The sequence below is a fragment of the Pecten maximus genome, chromosome 13 (genome assembly GCF_902652985.1).
Source record: "Pecten maximus chromosome 13, xPecMax1.1, whole genome shotgun sequence".
Taxonomy (NCBI): Eukaryota; Metazoa; Mollusca; class Bivalvia; order Pectinida; family Pectinidae; genus Pecten; species Pecten maximus.
This window is the reverse complement of record NC_047027.1, coordinates 19,112,838-19,130,877: the sequence shown is the minus strand read 5'-3', so window position 1 is coordinate 19,130,877 and position 18,040 is coordinate 19,112,838. Positions and strand designations below refer to the sequence as shown.

General features: G+C 36.0%; 1 protein-coding gene across 6 annotated transcripts in view; it reads right to left on the bottom strand.

The window, feature by feature from the left end:
• Positions 1 to 18,040, bottom strand: part of LOC117341475 (dual specificity tyrosine-phosphorylation-regulated kinase 1A-like) — an 84,894-nt gene that overhangs the window by 48,277 nt on the left and 18,577 nt on the right. The window contains exon 1 of one of the 6 annotated variants that reach the window (XM_033903337.1): positions 203 to 269. The exons of the other annotated variants lie outside the window; for them this stretch is intronic. The gene's annotated coding sequence lies outside the window, so the exon portion shown is untranslated. Of the gene's footprint in view, positions 1 to 202; positions 270 to 18,040 lie in introns of those variants that run through there. 6 annotated transcript variants of the gene reach the window in all.

Genomic DNA, 18,040 nt, shown 5'->3' with positions numbered 1-18,040 from the left:
ATTGATGTCATATGCTCGAGTTAATCATTGTACACACACGCACACACACACAATAAAATCACATAGCCAGTGGGATAAACAAAGGGCTCCAACAACACACATGAAGTTCACAGGCACAGCTTCAATTCAGGCAAACTTGGTATGCATTTGGAATAAAGTTTCATTATGAAAATTAAAAATGTAAACAGATTGGTACACCTACTGTCATATATGTGTGCCAGGACTCCATGCTTAGAACAGCTGGTAATGTTTATGTCACATGATCTAGTGATTCATGCCCTCTAGCCAATCACAGCCCAGTTCATGTGCAATGACCCAGTTGTTGCCAGGCAGAGTTGCTAAAAATAACTTCTGGCTGCTCAGTTGTCAATCTCCCATGGTCATGTGATATAAGATATTTAAGGTCAGAGTTCAGGTGAGGGTAAAGTTCAGAGGCCCAGACAAGGGGTAATTTCACCAGCTGTTATCAAGAGCTGCATTCATTCCACAGATATAGGTAAGGTAGATAGGTATTGTTGCAGTGTATTATCCCTCTTACAGACACAGCAGGGCTGACTGGCCACAGCCTAGAGTCAGCTTACAACTCTGCCCAGAGAATTGTCCCTGCATGAAAATCAGTCCCAGTGTGATATGTATATTGGTTTGTATCGCTTCTAAAAGCCTGGATTAACTAAATCATTAATGTCCAAAGCAAATAATAAATTAAATGCATTGAAAAATTTACAGAGAAAATTTCTTTAAAGTAATATGTTAATACTATTAAATTCAATGCCTAGATACAATGGAATAATAAAATATTACAAATTAAATATTCTTTCAAAATTTGCCAAAAAACCCCAATTTGCTATCTATTATACTTACTTGTCCTAAAACGCTCTTGTCTGCAGTATGATGGCAACATAAATGCCAAACTTTAATATTATTGGTGAATCCCTGATAGATAAGAAATAGGTTCGAACATGTTATGACCCTTTCCCCCTCCATATTAAATTATATTTTTTCTTCCTGATTCTGTTTGGTCTATATCAATACATCTGCTTGGACATGCATATGCCTGCACGTCTGCATTCATTGTCAGGTGCCTGGTTTCAAAGAATCACCTGGTTCAGAGATTTTCAATAAAAGCTTTTTTATTATCTAATAATTTGTAATTTTCCAATATCAATTTCATTTTATCAAATTTGTGAGCATGTCCATTACATAATTTATCTGGACGAAACATATGTCGAATATTTCACCATATTAGAAATTACATGGACAGTAGCTAATCTGTTAGGGAGTGCATGAGGATTTATGAAACTACCATATTGGTTCAATAACTGATTTGTCTAAACATGACTTTATTTACACTTGCTTTTAAATGTCTTTGTACATTGAATTGATTTCTCCTTAGATTTCATCGCACAGTTGGTGTTTCAGTCACTAGCGACTTTTAATTTAGGTATACACATACTGTAAGATATTATACTATAAGATATCACACTATGATAATTTGATTTTTTTCTTCCTATGGTAATTTTCACGATCCATCTTGTGTGGTATAAATTCCTGATAGTTCTGTCACCTTTGAAATAAAGAAAGTTAATTTGATATCTATTGATGTATAGGATTGAATGTGAATGGGACTTTCACTTTCTTTTACCATGATATATATGTACAGTATTCAAAAGAATATGAACATGACCAAGTCATAATCAATATGTGGTTTCCTCATTAGGTTGAAATATATTTAATTTCCATAAGGGAATTTCATTAATGGGGAAATTCACAAAACCACTTTTGAATTTAAGAAATTATCAGTATGGTACACATTGAAGTTATGTATGAACAAGTAAAGAAATTATATGTTGATTTTTACCAAATTACTTTTCTGTCGATAAACTTTGGAGATGTTTTTCCCTGCTTGCAGTAGAGATCAAGCTGATTTTTGTGAACAAAAAGTCCAGATTGCATACATAGACAGGAAAATAAAGTATTTTGCATTTCTATGAGGCCATGACATTTTTAACATGCAGATTCTGAACTAATTAAGTGATATCAGAACCAATCAGAGGTTGGGAAAATCATTAATCATTAATATGAATAAATTACATGATAAACTTGTAATTAGAGACTGATTTCAATCCAAGATGAAAAGTTCTTGATTATTGACGTAAAAACTAGCTTTTTAATATATCAAAAAATTAAATCTACAATCTAATTAAAATTTGTGAATTGGATAATTTATAAATCTCATAAGAATTGATTACATTATTTGGAAAATTTGTAATGAGAGCTCTGATATACTTCACCAAATTGTGCATTGTCAAAATTTCAAGTCAAACAAAATATCTTTATAGACCTCCCATAATTTATGCAACCCTTTCTTGTTGACTAATTGATTTTTTAAATTATGAACAATTGAGTTTTACTGATAAATGTATAAATTTAGAGTCCAGAATCGTGAGCCTCCCTCCTATATAGATATTAGTTAGTTACTGGTTTAACATTACTGGTTTACCACTTACATGACTCGGCCTATTGCTAGGTTTTGTCTCTCACCTATAAGCAGAGTTGGGAAGTATGCAAACTCCATCTACCGGACCAGAGCCTCCCTAATATCAGATTCAGTATCTGTACAATAACCTGCTAATATGTTGCTATCAGGGCGGCCGCCTATTGTGTTGCCACAATGGCCCAGTCAGTCTGATTATACTGTATAGGTATACAGACATCAAAGACGTCAGGTTTTCCCAGGCCCAGATCTCATTCGACTTTCCCAGGGTATAACTCTCTCAATGGAAACCAAGAAATGATGTAAAATTGCTCAACCGTGGATTTTTTCTCACCATCGCCATCGACAACAAACACAACAGGTTGCTATAAATAAACGTTAACATCAGTAAATATCGTGGAATGTAGTCTACAAAATATTTGTCCCCTCACTCATCTAATATTAATGAGTTTGTACCAAAATTTATATATATATATTTTTGTGGTCAATTAAAATCAGCTGTGTGAAAGTGTAAAGACCTGTCCTATATTGGGTGATGAACCTAGCTTGTAGAGTGCAATATTTAACCATTGGTTCAAACAGGAGGGGGTGTCAGATACATAGGACCAGGGGGGGGGGAGGCGCGGGTATGGGAGTTCAGTAGGGAGTGGAGACCGACACAGGGGATATGGGATACATGTATGCACATGCAGGGGCAGTGGATAAAGAATGAGATGATCAGGTACCTATAGCAGGGGTAAAGGGGGCATAGGATCTCCAGGAAAATAGTTGAAGATGCAGGCTGGTGGTGTAGGGAACATATACTGGGGAGATGGGGGCAGGGGAGCTGGGATCTGGGCCACCATGGATTAGATAATAGATAATGAAGATGATAATGAATGATAATGAAGATGATGGTGGTAGGGTTGGGTTGAGAGATCAAGACACACTGGGATAGAAAGGTTAGGTGATTTACAATATATAAAGGAATAATCGACAATTTCTTTTTTTAATTTTAAAGGTGCCACCACATATTTTTTATATATATAGGGTGCCAGTAGCATGTTTATGTTAGGATGTATATACACAAACAGCCGTGACAAAATAGCTTTATTGACAGCATTATTACAGATGTAATGGACCACGAAGTTAGGTCTCTGTCCCACCTGTATCTATACATATCACTAACGACCGGTCAGTGTACAGGTGAGTCCCAGTCAACCTTAGTGTGCCTGGTCACTATGTGGACCCTGAGACTAACAGCTATCTTTAATATCCGACCCTGAGACCAACCAATCGGTCATAAAATTAAGACTCTATTTCACACCTTTTGCCCAATGAAGATTTTCATCAGCCATTTCACAGATTTAATCTCTTCATAATTTTTACCTTTCAGTAATTTCGAAAAACATGATTTTTTTTGTATTTGAGTCAATTTTGAATTATACTGTGACAATTTCAATAGGTTGAATCTACCACTTACTGCTAACAAGCTCTAATGAAGCATAAAGTTCAATTTATGTTTTTATATATTTGAATATTTTTTCTCAGATAACTTGCCAATGTATTACGAGAGTCAAAAGATGTGATAGTATCACAACACCTGTATTGGCCACAGTGTGGGAATTAGGAGACAAGTTATTTACCCAGAGGGCATGTGTTCACATACCTGTGACAGTTAATCAGATTTTTACCTGAAGGACAGGTACACAAATATGTGGGATGTATATTTCATTTACTTATTGGTCCGAGAGGGTTTAATATGACAGCTATGCCTCACATCATCCCTTAATTACAGGTGCTTATTCCAGGTAATAACACCCTTAATTACAGGTGCTTATTCCAGGTAATAACACCCTTAATTACAGGTGCTTATTCCTGGTAATAACTGATACAGTAAAATCATTTGTTTTCAGGGCAGTTATTTCCATTGGTTTTATGGGCACTCTTAGTAAAATAAAGCCCACAAAATAATGTTAAAATTTGACATAAATATTTTCATAAATTTATGTGTTCTCAGTAGATTTCTTGGGTATAGATAATCTGTTTGATAAGTGCCAACAAATTATTATCTTTTTATGAAAACCAAGAAATTTCAACCTTCAAAAATATCAAACTCCACAGTAGGGTGTTAAAAATCAATCAGTTATCTTCACATGATTAATTTCACAAATACAAATCAAGGATATGTTTTTCAGAATGTAATCCATCATACACATTTTCAACACATCCAACATTATTAAAGAATCACAGTGTTTCACCAATAGTCCATAAAACCAAATTTTAACACTCTAGAGATGTTAAAGACATCTCAATCTACCTCTCGGTACATACAAATGTGGACGCTTTCACACCAAGACCTTGATATGTCATCAAGTTTTTACCTCAGACAGACCGTGACTTGTTTCAGAAGTGTGCACAAATGTGCATAAATATGTACAGTGAAGGAGAAACACTTTGTACCTGGTATTTGAAATGTATACGACCGTAACTGCAGATAAGGTCCTGCCCACAAATAAGCTCCCGTCATTTTTGCAAAATCATCAATTTTAAGATAGTAAGCTTAAAGTAGTAAACAAATATGGTACAAAACTTTGCCACTAGGGGAGGGGGCTTATTTGAGGACAAATATGGTACAAAACTTTGTCACTAGGGGAGGGGGCTTATTTGAAGACAAATATGGTACAAAACTTTTACACTAGGAGAGGGGGCTTATTTGAGGACAAATATGGTACAAAACTTTGTCACTAGGGGAGGGGGCTTATTTGAGGACAAATATGGTACAAAACTTTTACACTAGGAGAGGGGGCTTATTTGAGGATAAATATGGTACAAAACTTAGTCACTAGGGGAGGACCAGAGGAAACTTGGAGGAAGGAGGCTTATTTGAGGATAAATATGGTAGTGCTTTTTTGTTTATTCATTTTTTGTGTAAATGCTAGTTACACATTTTTAGTTAAATATCAGATTATTTAGTGTATTTATGTGTCATGTAGGTGTCTCGACAATATCTCACATTCCGCAGATACTTGGTACTGACTATCCTGGCCTCATTCCTCATCATGTGTACCCATATACCAGATAACCGGGGAAGCGTTTGTCTGTGTCACATTCCCCTTGTGGTTAGTAACCCTGAGGGGACATACCAATCATAACAAGGCAACATCGTACAGGTGTCAGAAAATGAACATCTCACAACACCTTATTTGGGCAAAAACAAATTAACATAATTAAGTATAAAAAAAACAAAAATAAATTGTTGACATAGTGAAATATCTTAACTCATTCAGACTACTTGGAACAAGGACGGTAGGGAGACGACAAGTCAAATTCAAAACATGCACAATGTCGTAAATTGAGTTATAAGTGGACAAAGCTACAAATTCCAGTGTAGCCATCTACTGACAATTTCCATTCATTTCTTCACCCAAGATATCTGAAAAATATTTCAAACCCAATTTTGTTACCAGTACAATACAAACATCTGTAGCCTTGGAGTAATTTAAAACGACCTCTATCTCAAAACAGCTAATGATAAACTGATGCAGGGTTATTTTATATATCCGATAACCTCTTCTTTGTCAAGTGCCTGTGTCGAAACAACCTGTTACTCTGGCACATGAAATATCTCGTCAGATCCGAGAAAGCAGCAGGGTCAAACCTATAGAAAGATTCCCTCTCTCCACCAAAATTATTCCTCAGAGTCATGTCAAAGAGGACTCCCAGCGCTTGAAGGATTAACTCAGGACATGAATTAAGGACATGAAACTCTAATTCTCCTCATGTCTTTGTGTACTCAATATATATATATATATTTATACATATATATCTGAAGAACTAAAGATAGGAAAGAACCAACACTCCAATCGTTTCAAGTAGTGGTGGTAATATTCTAAGATGAATACCCAACAGTATTCTGTTTTATACATAACAGTATTCAGTAGAAATCTTTGCATGTGGTGAACATAATACGTAGACTTAAGGCTTCTCAACATCCAAAATTCTTTATTGTAGTCTAGAAGTTGTCAACATGTTTCGAACACTAGGTGGCAATTATCAGGATAACTTATGAAAGTTAGAAAAGTTGTAGTTGGCCTGATGACGATGGCCTAGTGGTCAAAACATGTTGACGACTTACAGATCACAGTAAAGAAGATAACTTTTCTTGGATTTGGTTTATTTTGTTTAACGTCCAATTAACAGCCAGGGTCATTTAAGGACATGCCAGATTTTGAAGGTTGAGGAAAGCTGGAGTACCCGAAGAAAAAACATTGGCCTATGGTCAGTACAAGGCAACTGCCCCATGTGGATTTCGAACTCGCAACCCAGAGGTGGAAGGCTAGTGATAAAGTGTCTGGACACCTTAACCACTCGGCCACTACGGCCCCTTTCTTGGATGTTGAGAAGCCTTTATTTATACTATATATGTACCTGATGTACCTGTATGTCTTAAAGTATACCTGTCAATCCTAATACAACTTCATCAAAGGTCTCGGACAACTGATTCTCACTACAGGTAGATACAAAATCTTTTTGAAGAAAGTGTCAAAACTTTATTCTGTGGAGATCAAAATACAATTTTTATAAAGGTTGTTTGTTATCGGATACTTCAATTAGAACTAGTTAAATACCTCATAAATACTGACTTCTTAAGAATTATCAAGAAAGCTACACTCCTTTGATAACATTCAGTTTAAAATGACTTATGATTATGTAAATTACTGGCGGTGACAAACAAACAGAAGTGAAAGTACATCATAACCTCATCAACATTTTACAAAATGAACAGCAACTTTTAACATTGACCAAATATGGGCATATATCAATTATGGAACTCCTTGGCAATAGAGCTATTTTAAATTCAAACTTTTAAATACTTTTTCTGATGTACATATGGACAGATTTAGAAGCATAATTGACTAACAGGTTAACTTATTTGCATAAATCTAACTAATTTGCATAAATCATTACTTTATAAATAAGATTCATTATAATCAAAACTAATCAAATTAACTATTTCAGCTTAATGTACTTAAATATAGCTGAATCAATGTCACATCAAAGTAAGATAATCTGCATTTAGTCATCATAACAGACTTTTATTCTATTTTAATTTTCAATTACGAAGGGAATAATACTAATCATATCCATACACACAATTATAAAATCATAATTTCATTGAAATTTATTCTATCCCCCCCCCCCCCCATTTCAATCAAGACATAACCATATGATCAAAAATACCTCCATATACCACAGAACACAGAAATGTCTATTTCCTCTCATCTCTGCTTAACATTTGATGTTCACGACTTCAGATTCCATGTGCTATTAGATAATCGCCCCATCTCTGATAAAGGATTATAAGCCCCAGGGTGTCCATTCAAATAAATATAGTATAAACTTGCAAAATTGTATCCAACATTCAGCACTATTTGACAAGAGAGGAAAAATAATATTCATCCTTGTTTTCATTTGAAAGTTAATAGTGGCTGCCCTACAGACAGAGTTGCATAGTTTGATGTTCCCTTCCCATGTTGGCTTTCTCGGAGAGCTGAGAAACAGGCTGGTCTGTGCTGTTGTGGTTGTCCTTGGGCCAAGACACTTTACCTTTGCTCTGGATGCCATGTGATGGGCCGCCCATATGTTGTTCAGTGAGGTAGTCACAAACTACTACAAGGAAACTCCATCTTAAAATGACCCTGGCAGTTCATGGGGAGATAACTCAGCAAACAAAAAACAAACAAGTCCTAATTACTATGATCTTTTAAATGCCATATCTTCGAAAATTGTCCCCCTCGGTTTTTATTAGAATTAATATCTTATTTATAGTATATATCTTAAGACTTGGTTATAAGACACACTTTCTACTCCATCTGGATAACAGCTTGTGTTAATTTTTTTCAAAACTGTTACGTCATCCACTGGCTAGGTATCCTACATTCAAAGGACTTGGTAAGAAACGATAATAAGTCAGAGCAATGTGAAGAGGAAAAATGTAATGTCAACCTTTTGCACCTGAGAGAGGTAAAGAAAATAAAGTATGCGAGTCAAGTGTTGGGTGGTATGTTTTGCACAGTAAAATTTACTTCAAATGAGAGCAAGCATTACTCAAAGGAGAAGAAACAGGCTTGCTTAGTGCACATTGCAATGTAAAAAAACGTCTTTAAGGGCCATGAATGAAGGGGGGGTGGCGGGAGAGGTTGTGTGATTTACCTAAACCATTGTTTATTAGTAATTCTACAAGGGCATGCTGGGGGAGGGGGAGGGACGCTTTTGAACAGTCGGATGGAGAAAAGGTTTTTAACACTATGCTTGTTTAAGATCACAAAAGATGTAAAAAGTTCAAATACCCATAGGCCGGAAACAGTCGGATGAGAATAAAGATCTACAAAGGGACACATCTTTTTCATTCATCCTCACAAATGATGAGCTAGTTTGCTGGTGGGCTAAAGGAGTGTCCAATACACTTGTGTATTTTCCTGTTGGTTCAATTACATAACTGGCTTTGTGTACATAGAGCTCAAAATGAAATGCTATACTATTGTAGACTTGATGCTCACCGGTTCATGGATAAATGGTTTATATACATTCTAAAGGTAATTAGAAATTGATTTCAAAATAAATCAAACCACTTGCCCTATTTTCTATTCATCAGAAGAGCATAACCCTAGCTATCTAACCTTCCTTTGTACAGATTTTAGTAAACTAGATACAGTTACACAGATTGAAATCTTTCAAACCGTGTGGGATCCGAAATATAGAGGATAAAATGTTTATTATCATTGATAAAGTCTGTTGTATCAGGTAAGCAGATACATTTTATATGGCTCGTCTTGTTATATCCTTGTGGATGTAGTGTACAAAGAAAGTTAGCATCATAGCCCGACCCTCAGACTCTGATCTAGCCCGACCCTCAGACTCTGATCTAGCCCGACCCTCAGACTCTGATCTAGCCCCACCCTCAGCCTCTAATCTAGCCCCACCCCCAGACTCTGATCTAGCCCCACCCTCAGACTCTGATCTAGCCCGACCCTCAGACTCTGATCTAGCCCCATCCCAAGACTTTGATCTAGCCACACCCCCAGACTCTGATCTAGCCCCACCCCCAGACTCTGATCTAGCCCCACCCACAGACTTTGATCTAGCCCCTCCCTCAGACTTTGATCTAGCACTACCCTCAGACTCTGATCTAGCCCCACCCCCAGACTCTGATCTAGCCCCACCCTCAGACTTTGATCTAGCCCCACCCCCAGACTTTGATCTAGTCCTACCCCCAGACTTTGATCTAGCCCCATCCCAAGACTTTGATCTAGCCCCACCCCCAGACTTTGATCTAGCCCCATCCCAAGACTTTGATCGAGCCCCACCCCCAGACTTTGATCTAGCCCTACACCCAGTCTTTACTGTTTGCTTTCTGGGTTAGTGGGTATATCACCTTGTTAACAACCAGGGTCATTTTGAGGCGGGATCTCCTTGTAGCAGTTGGTGACAACCACACTGAACAGCATACAGGAGGCATATCACGTACTGTATATGGCAATTAGGGTAAAGTGTCTGTCCATTGACACAACCACGACAGCACAGACCGCCAGGTTTTCATTTTCTCCAGAAACAGACCAACACGGTTAGCGAGTGTCAAACCACGAACCACAGACCTCAGATCTTCACCCAAGATTACGTGGCCTGCGCTCTGAGCTTGGCCCCAGGCTTTTATTAAGCCTCATTCCCCACTCTATGATCAGACAGACTATCGTGTAAGTTAATATTATAACAGGTAGCAAAACAGATGAATGCACAAGATGTCAGAATACTCAGTGGTCAGATTGGATAGGATTTCTGATTATACACTGGTCAGATAATTAAGGATTTTAGAATACTCAGCAGTCAGATTAGACAGGATTTCTGATTATGCACTGGTCAGATAAGGATTTCAGAATACTCAGTGGTTAGATTGGACAGAATTTCTGATTATGCACTGGTCAGATAATTAAGGATTTCAGAATACTCAGCGGTCAGATTGGACAGGACATTAGTCTACCCTGTCACTAGTGTCAGACTATTCAGGAAAAGTTTCATTGATATACATGTATGTTTTGGTTATAGTTTTCATAGGGAGAATTCTACCACTGTCTGACAGGTGGCAGACAGAACTTGGCTGGGGGATTCCTGCTGCTCCACCACTAGGTCAGTAGGACAGAGCCAGTTCAGTACAAATATAGATCTGATGCATAATGGTGGAGAGGCTGTGTAAATAGCTCTATCATTACCAGTTCTCTTCCAACTCTCTGGATAAATAGCTCTATATCTTGGTAAGTTTACCAGGCCAGTGTTTCATCAATATTCCTTAACTAATGTGTTCCATAAGATAGCATTACAGAACTAATGGAGAGTTCCCTAATAACAAGTCAATTTTACCATATGAAATGAAATACGTTATCTTTGAAATTCATCATATACATGTCACAGGCAGACAATTTAGCAAACAATTTATGAATTTTGATTTGATCTTCATTTTTCAGCAATACTTGGTAGACTTGTATGCTTATAATACCTCAGCCCCCCCCCCCCCAAAAAAGGACCCAAGATGTTTGTGTCCCAGCTCCCCTGGGAGGGTGTAGTAGGCTTGATGTTTGTGTCCTCACTACCTCAGGAGGCTATCCTAAGGTCAACCTTGGATGTACACGCTGGTCATCTGATCAACTATCACCATAAAGTCTTCAATGGAATAAATTATTCACATCTTGCTGAGCACAGGGTTCCAGCTTACCAATACTATCAGGAAGCCTCTGAACTGTTGGAACCATCCTCCTCTAAATTGAGATAAAACTGCATAAATGGTGTCTTTTGATCCAAGTTATCCAATATACTGCCATGGAAAACACCCCCCTTCAACATCCCTCTCCACGAACAATGATTTATTTTCACAGAAAGTGAGATACTTATGTAAAGTTTTTTTTATTTTACAACAATTGCGAGACAACATAACTTATTCTGGTCATATGATCAATTATATTTATATAACAAAAAGTGATACATTTCCAGGAAAGTTAAAAAAAGAATCACTCACGATTGTCTATATATATATATATTGAAGAGAGATTTTTATGTACTTTGCATCCAACAAGGATGTGGGTAATGTATTACCAGACAAGTGTTTCCTCCTTTTGAGCGTTTTAGGGGAGACATGCGCTTCCTCAAGGTATCTAGGGGTCAAGGTCAGAGGGTCACTAAACACCATTGTAGCATCTGATGTTTACACAGGAAACAAACATTTCCATGAAACTTCAAACCAGGACCAATTTATGGTGAAGTTCTCCACACAGGAAATTAGTCACATAAAATGTAAATAAAAAAAATTTCAAAACAAAGACAAACAATTAACAGATATGACTGGGGCCAGCAAACTTCAATAACCAAAATAAACATTCAGATGAGATAATATATTTTAAATGTAAACAAATTTCTTATTTCAAAATACTCTTCATGTGTTTATAGGAGGCCGGCCTACAGAATTTCAGATTTTAGTCTGACCTTGCTGACAGTTAGAGGTCAATATGATGTAGGCCAGACATAGTGCTCCTAATCTGTCACAAGCTTTTTAATGTAATATGTACATAACTCTAGGAGAATTAAAAACAGTCTTGTTATCTATTGTTTCCTCTTTTAAATCATGCAAAATTGACCTGATGCTCAAGAATATGTGTATCTTAATACCGAGATGAATGCCGTAAGTGCTAAACTTTGCTGGAGATAAAAACTATACATTCTGCATGCTGAACCATGAACTGTCAACACTATAATGAAAAACACTGTCAAAAGTCTTCCTAATTTGTCAAACCTAAAAAAATTTCAATAATTTGATGAATTTAAAATCATTCTGTATGTAAAATTAAAATAAATCACAATCCGCTATAATTATCCTCTATAACATTTATGGACTGTCGATTGAAATACTTCACAGAGATATATATCAAAATTTTACGGAATAATATCGATAGTTGGTGTTTAAACTGCGAGAGGTGCTTCATTAAAAGCAAATTGACAACAAAATCAGCCTGCAATCCACCAAATTTGAACCAACTATTTTTAAAGTAATCTATTATTTCAATGTAAATATTGTAATACATTAACATGTTTTAGTGATAACACTGTCAATTTACTGTGATAAATACTGTATTTCACCTAATAAGCACAATGTGCGCTCACCAAAATGACAAAAGGGGTGCACTTAGTAAAATAATTTACAAATAAATATCTCCATGTTAATTTGGGTGGAATGTATAACTTTTTTGTTTCATTTAAATTTAAAGATACACTTATGTAGTGAAAACAATAATCATCTTTGATTTAAAGACTGAAAATTCACAGATCATTGAGGTAAGGACATTTTTGTTTAAATTAGCACACCTATCGTTTTTTCCTGAAAAAGGTGAGGAACATTTATTGGTGTAGGTGTGTTTATTAGGTGAATATGGCACAAAGTTGCACAAGAGCCCAGAAACTTTTTAACACCTAGAGCAGTACTTGACTGGTAGCCAGACCTATGATGTAAACTGTCGAGAGCCTCTCAACCTATTACAAGCTATTGGCATGTATCATCCCACATAATTTTTCCCTTTAGTACTTTTATTGAAATTCTCTCCATTTTTTAAACCCTAACCCTGTTAGCTTTTACTATTCCACACATTTTTCTTATCCAAAATTGAAATTCTTTTAATTTTTTCCCCTTATATATATGTCTGCTTTTGTTTGTAAACTTGCCCAAAAATTACAACTGTAAATGCAAGTATAGGAAGATTTAACAGACAGCGATACAACCCATTTCCTTCCTTAGTTTCAAAATGAGAAAATCTTGGAAAATATTTCTATAGTAAAAAACATAGCATCTTCGAAATTGAATTTTATCTTGTGTATAAGACACGCTGAAGCTAACCAGCCATCAGAATTTCACGGCAAATTACCTACACTAATATAAACACTTGTACACAAATACATCCCGCAGAACGTGTGCATGGGAACAAGCCATGCTGACATTTCCCCACTGGTTCTGGTGTGAAGCAGGGTGAGAACTTCATCCCCCTCCTTTGTTCCTGGCCCTGTTGTAATATGTAGGTGTCACAACCTAGACAGCACTAAAATAGGCACTTACATGCCCTTTTGACCTCTTTCACTGATCTATGTCGTAGTAGGCCTATACCGTGTAGTTTTCCATGAGGTTTTATACTCATTTTTCCACAGGGAAGATAGACATTTCCAGCTTCAATATCAGACCTATTATTTCATTTTTTGTAGCATGAATTTTATTTGGTTTTCCTGATCCTGTCTATGCTACAGGCAGTTCATTCAGATATTCTAATTTATTTTCAAAGTAACCGAGTAATTCTGATTCATCACTATAGATCTGTCAATCAGCAAGTACAGCAATACCCTATGTTATTACATACATTACTGTATATTATGATTAAGATATTCAGAACAGTGATATTGGATAATTTAAAGTTCAGATTTGCAGTATAGTTACATATATATGTATTTGATAAGACTTTAACCTCTATTTTTCTTAACTACTGGCGTTTCTTTACAACTTTGTTGTTAAGTAACTGGAGAACATGACAATCATAGCTGGAGGTAATCACAAGCTACTTCAAGAAGACTTTGCCTTAAAAGGATTTTAACTGTTAACAAGTTGTTGTCAAGTGATGTAGCCACCAGCTACTACAAGAAGATCTTGCCTTAAAATGATTTTAACTGTTAACAGGTTGATGGAAAGTGATGTAGCCACCAGCTACTACAAGAAGATCTTGCCTTAAAATGACTTTTACTGTTGACAGGTTGATGGAAAGTGAGGTAGCCACAAGCTACTACAATGATACCCTGCCTCAAAAATAACATCAGCTGTTGACTGATGAACCTTTCCAATAATTCAACTTCTGTACCAAGCTGTCCAGTCAAATAAATAGGTCAACACTTGACCAGACAGACCTACTGGTAATGACTAGCTTTGGGCAATCAATACATTTATGTATTGGTGGCTAGCCAGGCCCAGATGACCAGATATCAGTCACAGCTAATCGCTGCCCAGCAACAAACATCAGGCATATTATTTTTGGAAATCTGATATTGAGCTTGTTACAACTGTTGTTATGTGGAGATAAAACACAAAATCAAACACAACTGTCTTAGTGATGGACACAAATGCAAGTAGATAGATTTTCCCATTATATGACATTGTCCAGATGACCATATTTGGCATGACATTGCACTTGATAGCAACATGACCATATATGGGTTTTGTTTACTCAAAGCTAAGGGCATTTTTACCATATTTGGTATGACTTATTCACATCATATTGAAAACTTATATTTGACTGCTATATACCATATTTTCATGCTAATGAAATGATCAGCTAACTTTTTGTTCACAAAAAAAAAAAAAAAAAAAAAGTTTTTCTTAATTAAAAGAAATTTTAAGACTATATACACATTTGAAAATTTTATTGAAAGAATAATTTTAAACACTAATTATTAAACACACATATAAGATGCTAGTTTGTATCAATTTCAGCAAGCTGTAAGAATCTTAATCATCATAGTGATACCTAAGTTGTTGTTTTTTAGACTGGCCTCTGTAATATAAAAACTGAAGATGAAGTGAGATCAGTTAGTATAAGAATTTTGAGTAATTCTTTGGGGCTGGTCACCAGTCTAGCATTTGTCAAATTATGCAAGCTTCTAGAGACTTAGGTCTGTTACAAATGTTTCATAAAAACTTTTCAAATTCCAATACCTTTCTTTTCCAGAACTTTGTCATTAAATTCAATGATTTCTCTCAAGACTTTTCTTGGATAATTATTAACTTTTGGAACAATTAAAATGGGCAAGAGTTACATAGTGCAAAGTTGGACAAATGTATAATGATATATACTATATATAATTCTAATTTTCCGTCACATTACTGATATGCAATCGCAACAAAGAAAACAGTTCATGATTTACTTGTGACGTATTTCCGGAAACAACAATTTTTTCTTTTACAGTTAAAACACAAATTCAAAAATATTCAAAGTATTTATGACAAATTACAAGACTTCTCAGGCATGACACTGGATTCCAAGACTTTTCCAGGCAAGGCCTGAACCATGAATTATCTCGCTAATGTTACTAATGCTAGTAATGGCCAGTGTCTCCAGTAAATGGTCGGAGCAGCCAGAGAGAATTAATGGTAATGGCATTGGTCAATTAGTCCTGTTCCTGGACACACCTATTAGTGCTTTTTAACCAGTCTTCCTTAACGATTTCTTTTTTGCGCCAAAAAAACATATTTCACAAGAGATTTCACAAGTAAAACATGACAATTTCCACTACTAATGTACAATAATTTACACTAGCAACATAATGAACATACAACAATTTCTACTAGTAGAGAATTTTTGAAACAAGAGGCCCAGAAAGCCTGCTCGCTTATCTATAGTAATCATGATAAAAAACTCTTTCATTTAAGTTATATCAAACATATTTTCATATTTTTTTCCAGCTGCCTCAGTTCAAACCAAATGAATACACCTTTCAATGGTAACAACTGACAACTACCACTTGTAATAATATACAAAACAATTTCACTAGAGTTGAACATCCAGAAAAAAGCATGACTTGTGTACGTCCCAAACTGATTCTGATTGTAATTGTTTATTGTCCTATCAATGCTACAACAATTATGGTTATTTTTGTCCTGATACTGTCCACTGCATATCAGACATAATACCTTGGTTCGTTTTTGTTTAACGTCCTTCATTAACAGCCAGGGTCATTTAAGGACATGCCAGGTTTTGGAGGTGGAGGAAAGCCGGAGTACCCAGAGAAAAACCACTGGCCTATGGTCAGTACCTGGCAACTGCCCGACGTAGGTTTCGAACTCGCAACCCAGAGGTGGAGGGCTAGTGATAAAGTGTCGGGACACCTTAACCACTCGGCCACCGTGGCCCCAGACATAATACACCCAGCCAAAGCCAAACAAACAGTGTACACTTCCTATTTTAAAGTATTTTATATTTTCTTCTTTACGATTAATGCAACACAGAAGATCTGATCCCGAGACGCACCAATAACAAGGTTTACAAAAAGACTTTATTAATACTACAATAATCTTAATTTTGCTTTTTCTAACACTTTTCTGTGTATGTTTCAGTAAAAAAAAAAAAACTGGTTGCTGTCGTAAAATTGATTAAAGTAATCCTAATCCTGAATAACTGTCAAATCATTTTATGGCAGTAATGGTGATGTCATCTCAATTCCAATGTAGTTTAACCCATTTATTGTCTTGGCCCTAACTTTCTACTTGGACTCTTCCAGCCATTGATCTTAGGCGAGTTACATTGATCCCGAGGGGGAGAGGAGCCTCCTGCTGAGACAAAGGACAGGGTTCCTAGCAACGATGATGCTGATGATGATGATGATGCAATTTTTTCTCACGGTCATTGCTGGAGAAACTAAAAATAATTATTCATAATCGTTATTCAAAATGCATATTAATAACACTTCCTGTTTAATTTAATTAAGGATTAAGTTGAACATACTTCTATTGAAGTTAATTAAAATGTCATTTCCATGTCATGTCACAAATGAGCATGTCGTTTTAATCACAGATCATACAATATGTATTTAACGAAGCTTAGGATCAATGTTTCTCAACAGCCAAGGGTCAATTTCACTGGATTTTCAAAAATGTATCCCTTATGCTTCATTCCATTTCTGGACCAAATTCTTGACTCTTTAGCTTGTCCAAAAGCTATCCCAAAACCTTTACTTGATAATCATTTTCCAAAAAACATTTATGGTCACCAAGATACTATTTCTACAGAGATCATCATCTAAATATCCTTAGTGTACCTCAAAGAGCTACGTTTTATTATTTTTTTGCTACGATATCGACGAAAAAGAGACTGTTTTACCCAAGCTAGCAAATGTGTAATTATTTATTTTAAAATGAGGAATATCACCGTATTTTCATTTAAATATTATATTTTCATAATTGACACAAGCAGTCTGCAGGAAAACTATGCAAATAGATCTGTGAATTGCATGTGATTTGCAACCAGGTAGCTTATTGATCGGACTACACACCTGGAACTCTCTAGGTGGTCGCCACTTCCTCACAGGTCGATAAGTCTATCCTCCCACTACCCATGGATCACGAAGACCCAAGTCAATCAATGTCTTGGATAATAAACTGCTCTTGTGTAATGTTTCTACAAACAATACAGGTTAACTCACCTCCTATCTTTCGCATATAAAGTTTTTCTCCATGGTCGTTCAAATTGCAGGTTATAATTCGTTCACCATCATATCAACTATTTCTTCGATGTTGGAGACATGTATTCCATATTCATACTAATAAGCACACCTCGCCTCTTTTTCAGGATAAGAGGAAGCATACACTAATTGAAATATATCCTTAAAAAATCCTTACCTCATTTATCTACTAGTATAATCTTCAGTCTTTGAACCAAAAAAGTTGTTTTTTCTATCCAAATTTCTTGCAGAACTATTTTCTCTGTTCATGGTTTT